The sequence below is a fragment of the Triticum urartu genome, chromosome 1A, assembly GCF_056163025.1.
Source record: "Triticum urartu cultivar PI428250 chromosome 1A, HENAU_Tu73, whole genome shotgun sequence".
Classification (NCBI taxonomy): domain Eukaryota; kingdom Viridiplantae; phylum Streptophyta; class Magnoliopsida; order Poales; family Poaceae; genus Triticum; species Triticum urartu.
Window position 1 is genome coordinate 181,626,582 of NC_141873.1, and position 9,003 is coordinate 181,635,584.

The 9,003-nt window shown below is 45.4% G+C and overlaps 1 long non-coding RNA gene across 1 annotated transcript; it reads right to left on the reverse strand.

Annotated features, from left to right (window-relative positions):
• Nucleotides 1–4,486: 4,486 nt before the first annotated feature.
• Nucleotides 4,487–7,766, reverse strand: LOC147990532 (uncharacterized). Its single transcript, XR_015609186.1, has 3 exons — nucleotides 7,453–7,766; nucleotides 6,137–7,334; nucleotides 4,487–4,865 (listed from the first exon to the last, which is right to left on the reverse strand). It is a non-coding gene; the product is annotated as an uncharacterized LOC147990532 (long non-coding RNA).
• Nucleotides 7,767–9,003: the final 1,237 nt, after the last annotated feature.

A 9,003-nucleotide genomic window follows, 5' to 3' on the forward strand; every position in this document is an offset into this window, starting at 1 on the left:
GTTTCAGTCGCCTGTGATGGACGGGAACGGCGGCGTCCGAGATCTTGGGGATGAGGCGCTGAAGCTGGAAAGAGGCGGTTGTGGGAACGAGCCGCGATGGTTGGTCGGGCACGAAAACAGAGAAGAGACTGGGGTGGCGGCGGCTAGGATTTGATGGAAGGGACAAACTGCCTAGGATCTAGGGTTGGTCTAGTTTATATAGTGAGTGGGTTAGATTAGGGGCTATCTCGTCCCTCCGATTAAAATCGGACGGTCAGGTTAAATAGGCTAGGGAGCCCAATTAAGAAAACGGAGACGTTTTGTAGATGTTCGGGGATGATCCGGACACAACGGTGGCGACAGTCCGGGTCGGGTTAGGGGCAACTTTCGGACGCGCACGTGAGGGGGTCGATGCACCGTGCAAGGAGGGGTTTCGGTGCCTGGCAGTGATAGCGGACTGTGCAGACGGACTAGAGAGGAAAGAGAGGGAAAGCCCGGCAACAGTTTTCGAAGACCGAAAACGTCCGACGTGTGCCCGGCTATAATGCCGCTATAGTTTAACGTTGGGACGTTAAACGGACTCCGAATGCGATGAAACTTGACAGGCGGTCTACTGACAATAAAACAACACCGCACATCAACTTTCATCCCATTCCGAGAACATTTTCCGGTCACTTATAAAAATAATATTTCAGACATGCCACGGGCGCGTGCAAGTGTGGTTGGGCTCAGAACGGACAACAAAGAGAACTCGGAGAACCCGGACGGATGCAGGTTTTGAAAACATGATGATGCAATGCCCAAGATGACATGATAAGATGCAACATGCAAGTAAATGACAAGGTCACAACAGCGAATAACTGGAGGACACCTGGCACATCGGTCTCGGGGCATTACAACACTCCACCACTACGAAAGGATCTCGTCTCGAGATCTAGAATGGCACCGGGAGGACAACGGAAGAGAAGGAGAAGAGGTAAAACTAAGTTGCTTCTTTGACCAATGAGTGAAACCAAAGAACCTTGAAAATGTTAAGCCATTTCGAGAAAAGAATACAACGGAGATGACAAAGTTGAAAATACTCCATTTTAAAAGAGGGAGAAGGGAGAACAACTTCGGGCAGCACTCCGATTGAAAAGAAAAGGAATTGAATAAGAACTTGGCCAGATGAGAACATACTTGATGAGATCAACGACACATTGTCTCCGGAACTATTGAAAGAATGGCACAATGGGTAAGAAAGATCTCAGACAGCACTTCGGTTGATAAGGGAGTCAAGATTTGATAAGATGAGAGAGCTCGAATGAAAACACAACACTCTGATTGGATGGATAAGCAAAAGAAAGAACATGAACTTCACAATACGAGATGATGAGTGAAGAGAACATCATCACAATGCCTCCGGAAGAAATATAAGAATGGAAAACAAAAGAACAGAGAAGAAGACAACAAGTTCTGCCTGAAATGAAATTGGGAGAGCATCCATATAAAGAAGGATTGAACGGAGTTGTTGGGAAATCAACAATGAAAAGAATAAGATTGATATGGTCTTATGGAATACATCTCAAATTATGAGGTGACAACCTGCCACTCACGGGAAAAAGAATTGGATTGGTATGAACAAGGAGACGAGAAAGCTTATTTCACCGGAAGGATGAAAGAAGAACTTGGGTCTTATATGAGCACCATAAATAGCAACAATCCTTAGGGACGGTTTTAGGTGAAATATAGCCCAAGATAATTCCAATGACAAGATTGATGGATTTAAAATACCTCATTCTTAACAACATGTGAATCATGAGACATGAACTCAAATTATCAAGAATGACATAATACCACCTCGAATGATACGGTTGAAAGAATTGCACTTTAAAATGCAAGATAAAGAATACTTGAGTTCCTCTGAAAAGAATCTTGATGAGCACTTCGAGAAGGGACTAAATCCTTGATGAACCATCATGTAGAACCTCCATGAAGAACTCCGGTAATAAAAGAATGATCAAACGAAAGGAAAGAGAAGTTGAAAACACATGGTGAACCCTTGAAATGATTAAATGGAGCTTTGCGACGAGATAAATGAGAGATCTTGAAACTTCGGGAAAAGAAAAGATGAAACAAATGAAACCGAGAATTTGATGAACCTTCGGAATAAAGAATTGAATTTACTCGATGAAACAAGAATAAGAATTACATTATGCTCATCCTTCACCAATTACATTGATGACAACCAACGGATTTGGCATATTACTTATTCCGGTTGGAAAGGATTGATGAGAGATATAGGGCAAACTTGGGAAGGTCTTCAACGAACCACCGGTAGAATTGAAAAAGAATGAATAAAACATGAAGAACACCGGGAAGGATTAGCAAATACACGAAGATGTTTGAGAGAATTTAGATCCATGAGAACGACGAGATTACGAGCTGATTAGAGAATCCTTGATTTAAGCACCGGTATGATTTGGAGAATGAGAGTTGAAAGTTGAGAATGAGTACTCCTGAGGTGATGGGCTCTGGATGATCAAACTGAACATAATCTTGAATTGCTCCGGATGGGTGAAAAGAATTCTCACGATCAAAACAATTATGAGAGGATGGCATCACTCTAGAACCATGAATCTTTGAGAGAATAGATAAGATATGAAGGAAAAACTCTTCTTCAGTCTTCAAAATCCGAGAATGACGACGAGAAACACCACCATGAATTATTTAAACACTCCGGAAGAATCGAAAGCTAAGAGGTTGAGCCAACTATGAAAATAATTTGAAAGATCTTGGAGAAACACATCTGACTGAAGAAAAATCATTCTTACGTCAAACTTCGAAAAGAAATTTGAGGACAGCTCCGGGAAAATAAGAAGAGTCAGGTAAGATCCTGGGAAAAGACCTATGGGTTAGGGCCCACTCAAAAGAAACACCATAGAAATGATTGCTCAAAAGAGAGATTGCACCGGTTGAATTAAATGGCTAGAATGAGAAACCAATCTCAAAAGAGCTTGAACGAAAGCAGAGTGGAAACACGAGTCTTCGAGATATCTTGAACACTCCGGAACAATTTAATAGCAAGAAGTGAATTATTATGAGGTGCACCGGTATGAGAAGGTATTTGAAACGAAGAAAAAGGATATGATCAACAAAGCTTGACTTGAATCCACCGGAGAAGAAAAATGAGTGAGGAATGACGAACTAGAAGAGCATCTTCATGTGAACCACCGGGTAGAACATTCAAAGAAAAGAATGAAGAGACTTCATAAGAATAAAAGTATGCTTGATTAAGAAATACGAGTCCTTGAGGAAAAAGGGTGGGTGGGCGGGAAAAACAAAGGCAACTTGGAGACGAATGAAACAAACACCGTTGAGAAGAAGTGATAATTGATCTTGCTGATGTTGAAATGATCGGAACCACTTGAAGAAAAAACAAGCCGGTTGAAAAGGATTGACATGACACACTCGATGATCGAGAAGGATTAGTGTTCACATCGGGGTATGAGAACACCGCTTAGGAAAAGGTATGGAATCAACATTTGACTTCGAAGCAACTCGAATACCACAACTCAAAACAAAACAAAGATTGGCTTGCAGAATAAGCCGGAACAAACATATGATAGAGATTTCGTCCGAAGTTTTCGTGGTGGGGCCTACACGGGCTCGATCGTACAGCACCATCATGTACAAGGCAGTGCACATGACATACGAAGCGTCCCCGAGTCGGCGTAGCCAAGGACTCTTTAAGACACAACGAGACCACTGTAAAACCGACCGTGAATAGGCGGACCACTAGACGTCGAACCCCAATTTCATATCATACGTCTGTCGGAAAGATATCCTACGAGCTACTTGAATTCCCACCTATGAAACTCCCGAACCTTTCCGGTTATGCAATCAGGTGTTGGGGATACAGGGGAAGCATAATATCTCACCCAAAACTAGCAAATCCTACATCCAGCTGTATCCATCCTTCAACACATAACCAAGAAACCTTCGAAAATCGTCTACCTCAACCTTCGAAAAGTATCTGTTATATGAGTTATGGCAATACTCCCGAACTCCCGCCCCAGTACTGGGTGGCGTCGAGGTTATCTCACCAACAACTGCATAAAAGAGATTTTCAATGTCGGCGAACTAAACTCAGGTATTCCAGAACTGCAACGATAAAATTGTGACGACAACACCTCGGAGCTCAACTCCCCGGGACATTGCCACAACCCCTAAATGACAGGAGGCACCAAGAACAATGTTCTCGTCACAAAACCATCGGAACGATTCCAAGATACCCGCTTGATCCTAAAAAAATTAGTGAAATTTGAGAAGAGAAGAGTCAAAACTCTACGTCAGGATGCCTTACCAGAGCGATGAGGAGACTGGGAAGTAAAAAAGAATTCCTAAACTCTCTGATATATAATTCCTAAATGACTCAAAACATTTTTTCTAGACTCAGCAACGGCTGCAAAAAACGATCAAGCAATGGGGGTTCCTAAGGTCGGGGAAGGCTCTGATTACCAACTTGTAACGCCCTTGATGCAGCTATATCTCCCACGTATCGAAGCACGACTTAGAGGCATAACCGCATTGAAAGCAATGACTCAAGTGAGGTAATCTTCACACAACCCATGTAATACATAAGGGAAAAGAATACATAGCTGGCTTACAATCACCACTTCACACAGTTCATGAATAAAGCATTACATCATCCAAATACAATCAAGGTCTAACTACAGAACCAAAATAAAAAAAGACTACCCCAAATGCTACACAGATCCCCGATCGTCCCGACTGGGCTCCACTACTAATCAACTGAAACGGAACAACATAAAGGACAAGATCTTCATCGAGCTCCTCCTTGAGCTCGGTTGCGTCACCTGCTCGGTAACATCGGCACCTGCAAACTGGTTTTGGAAGTATCTGTGAGCCACGGGGACTCAGCAATCACCCTCGCGATCAAGACTATTTAAGCTTATGGGTAAGGTACAAGGATGAGGTGGAGCTGCAGCAAGTGACTAGCATACATGGTGGCTAACTTATTCGCAAAAGAGAGCGAGAAGAGAATGCAAAAGCATGGTCGAACAACTATGATCAAGAAGTGATCCTAGAACAACCTACGTCAAACATAACTCCAACACCGTGTTCACTTCCCGGACTCCGCCGGAAAGAGACCATCACGGTTACACATGCGGTTGATGCATTTTAATTAAGGTCAACTTCAGGTTTTCTACAACCGGACATTAACAAATTCCCATCTGCCCATAACCGTGGGCATGACTTTCGGAAGTTCAAATCCCTGCAGGGGTGTCCCAACTTAGCCCATGAAAAGCTCTCACGGTCAACGAAGGAATAGACCTCCTCCCGAGACATTCCGATCAGACTCGGTATCCCGGTTATTCAAGACATTTCGACAGGTTAAAACAAATCCAGCAACACCACCCGCATGTGCCGACAAATCCCAATAGGAGCTGCACATATCTCGTTCTCAGGGCGCACTCAGATGAGACATCCAACGAGTAAAACCAAACCTCAAGTTTCCCCGAGGTGGCCCCGCAGTCTGCTCGGTCGGACCAACACTCAGAGGAGCACTGGCCCGGGGGGGTTAGAATAAAGATGACCCTTGAGTCTGCAGAACCCAAGGGAAGGGGGTAGGTTGTTAGTGCAAATGGTAAAACCAAGGTTGGGCATTGCTGGAGGAGTTTTATTTAAGGCGAACTGTCAAGGGGTTCCCATTATTACCCAACCGTGTAAGGAACGCAAAATCCGGGAACATAACACCGATATGACGGAAACTAGGGCGGCAAGAGTGGAACAAAACACCAGGCATAAGGCCGAGCCTTCCACCCTTTACCTATTATATAGATGCATTAATTAAATAAGATATATTGTGATATCCCAACAAGTAAACATGTTCCAACAAGGAACAACATCTCCATGTTCCAACAAGGAACAAACTTCAATCTTCACCTGCAACTAACAACACTATAAGAGAGGCTGAGCAAAGCGGTAACATAGCCAAACAACGGTTTGCTAGGACAAGGTGGGTTAGGGGCTTGGCTCAACAATATAGGAGGCATGATAAGCAAGTGGTAGGTGTCGCGGCATAGGCATAGCAAAAGAGCAGGCAACTAAACAAGCAAAGATAGAAGTGATTTCGAGGGTATGGTCATCTTGCCTGAAATCCCGCAAGGAAGAAGAACGAGTCCATGAAGAAGACAAACGGACGTGGACGAACGGGTCCTCACACACGCGACGTTACCGGAACCAACCCGAAGAAGCAACACCGGAAAGAAGCACACAACATAGTAAACAACCAACACATGAACATGGTATGATGCACAACCAAGTATGATGCATGTCCGGTTTAAATATGCATGGCATGGCAAAGTGCACAAACAACCCTACAAATTAAGTGGACCTCAATATGCAACGAGTTGCATATTGACGGAACACCACATCAATTATTTAGTTCTCTCTCGTTTATGTACCCAACAAGATTAAATGTTGTTAGCATGGCAAGAGGGTGAAGCATAATAAAACTATCTAATCTAGGCAAGTTTAAATGAGGCCGGAACAACAAAACAACAAGTCCGGAAACTCCTCATGTGCATATTTTAGGTTTGGTACTGTTCTGCCCTCAACATAATTTTAGAGTTATTAAACATGCAAAGCAAGGTCACCATGTTAAAGTAGGCTTTTTTCTACCCCATTTACATATAAAGATTATTAAATTTGGAGCTATGGTTAATTAGTTATGAAATAAATCATTTTAGCATGACATAGGAGCAAATTTAAACAAACATCATTTTAAACATTTTAAACATGGATGAAAGTGGCATATTATTAAACTAGATGAAAAACTAAGCAAGTTTCATATTAAGTTTGTTTTAATCCGATGCACGGTTGTGAAGTTATTAAATGCATGAAGTCTAGGGACTTTTCTACAAATCTGCAGTCTCAGGAATAATAACTAAATACGCAGAGAGGGAAAAAATAAACATGGGCTGAAACGGAACCGAGCTGGGCTGGGGAAGTTCCTCACATTGGGCCTCGGCCCGGAACTATGGAGATGGGAGGCCTGCTGGGGCGCGTAACTGGGCTTGGATCTGGAGGCAGCGACGCGGTCAACTGGCCTTGCTGGAAAAGAAACTGTGGGCCAGCTCGGTCAAAACGGAGGGAGTCAACACGGTCGTATGGAACGACTTGAGGCAGAGGCTTCGTCCTCCTCTTTTCGACAGGAAGAAGGGTAGCGGCGGCGCTGAGGACTCCGGCGAGCGGCAGGAGGTCTGGGATGGGGGATCCATGGCGGAGGCGGCGGGATCCGGCGGTCCTGGGCCGGATCTGACGCAAGACGGCGGCGGAATCTCCTGCTGCTGCAGTACAGGGAGAGAGAGAGAGAGATACATGAGAGAGAAAAGAAAAATTGAGAGAGGGAGGAGAAGGAGACAGAGAGAGACGAGGGCGCGAGGCAGTTCCTGGCGGACGGCTCACCGACGGCGCCGAACGGCGATGGCGAGGAAAAGGCTTCGGGAGGAGCTCCTCTCCTCCTGAATCGGGACGAGGCGCGGGGTTACGGGGGGGGGGGGTGTCGTCGACTGCGGGTGGAGGCCAAGAGGATCAGGTGCTACAGCGCTGGGGCCTGCTGGTTTCAGTCGCCTGTGATGGACGGGAACGGCGGCATCCGAGATCTCGGGGACGAGGCGCTGAAGCTGGAAAGAGGCGGTTGTGGGAATGAGCCGCGATGGTTGGTCGGGCACGAAAACAGAGAAGAGACTGGGGTGGCGGCGGCTAGGATTTGATGGAAGGGACAAACTGCCTAGGATCTAGGGTTGGTCTAGTTTATATAGTGAGTGGGTTAGATTAGGGGCTATCTCGTCCCTCCGATTAAAATCGGACGGTCAGGTTAAATAGGCTAGGGAGCCCAATTAAGAAAACGGAGACGTTTTGTAGATGTTCGGGGATGATCCGGACACAACGGTGGCGACAGTCCGGGTCGGGTTAGGGGCAACTTTCGGACGCGCACGTGAGGGGCAACTTTCGGACGCGCACGTGAGGGGGTCGATGCACCGTGCAAGGAGGGGTTTCGGGGCCTGGCGGTGATAGCGGACTGTGCAGACGAACTAGAGAGGAAAGAGAGGGAAAGCCCGGCAACAGTTTTCGAAGACCGAAAACGTCCGACGTGTGCCCGGCTATAATGCCGCTATAGTTTAACGTTGGGACATTAAACGGACTCCGAATGCGATGAAACTTGACAGGCGGTCTACTGACAATAAAACAACACCGCACGTCAACTTTCATCCCATTCCGAGAACATTTTTCGGCCACTTATAAAAATAATATTTCGGACATGCCACGGGCGCGTGCAAGTGTGGTTGGGCTCAGAACGGACAACGGAGAGAACTCGGAGAACCCGGACGGATGCAGGTTTTGTAAACATGATGATGCAATGCACAAGATGACATGATAAGATGCAACACGCAAGAAAATGACAAGGTCACAACAGCGAATAACTGGAGGACACCTGGCACATCGGTCTCGGGGCGTTACATCATAGCTGTCAGAGGGACTAGTGCCCTCACTCATCTTAACTTGTTCCTCAGACTTGTTTTGGTTGTCACTTTGATCAGACATTTCTGACACTGCAAACTGAAAGCCGGCCCTGTGAATAGATGTAGATGAGGTAGAGTGGATGAGCATCACAAAGTGTGGAGATTTTGCAAAATAATTGAGTCAAAAACTTAGTTTTAGTTTTACACAGAAAACATTTCGGAGCTACCGATTTGTTAAACTCGGTGCCACTGAAGCAATATTGGAGTCTGAACTAGTGACATCGGTCAGACCTAGACACAGTTTGGTGAGTCTAAGATTGCTAGGGTTTCACTGACAGTTGAACTCGGTCACACGATTTGCAAGTTTTGGTCAGTCCGAAAGTTATAAGTGCAATGGTGTGGGGGATATTTCTACTGGACGTAAACCGACCAGGAGTAGCCGGATTAACTTTATGAAGATTAGAAGCCCAGGAGGACGTAAGAATGATGGCGC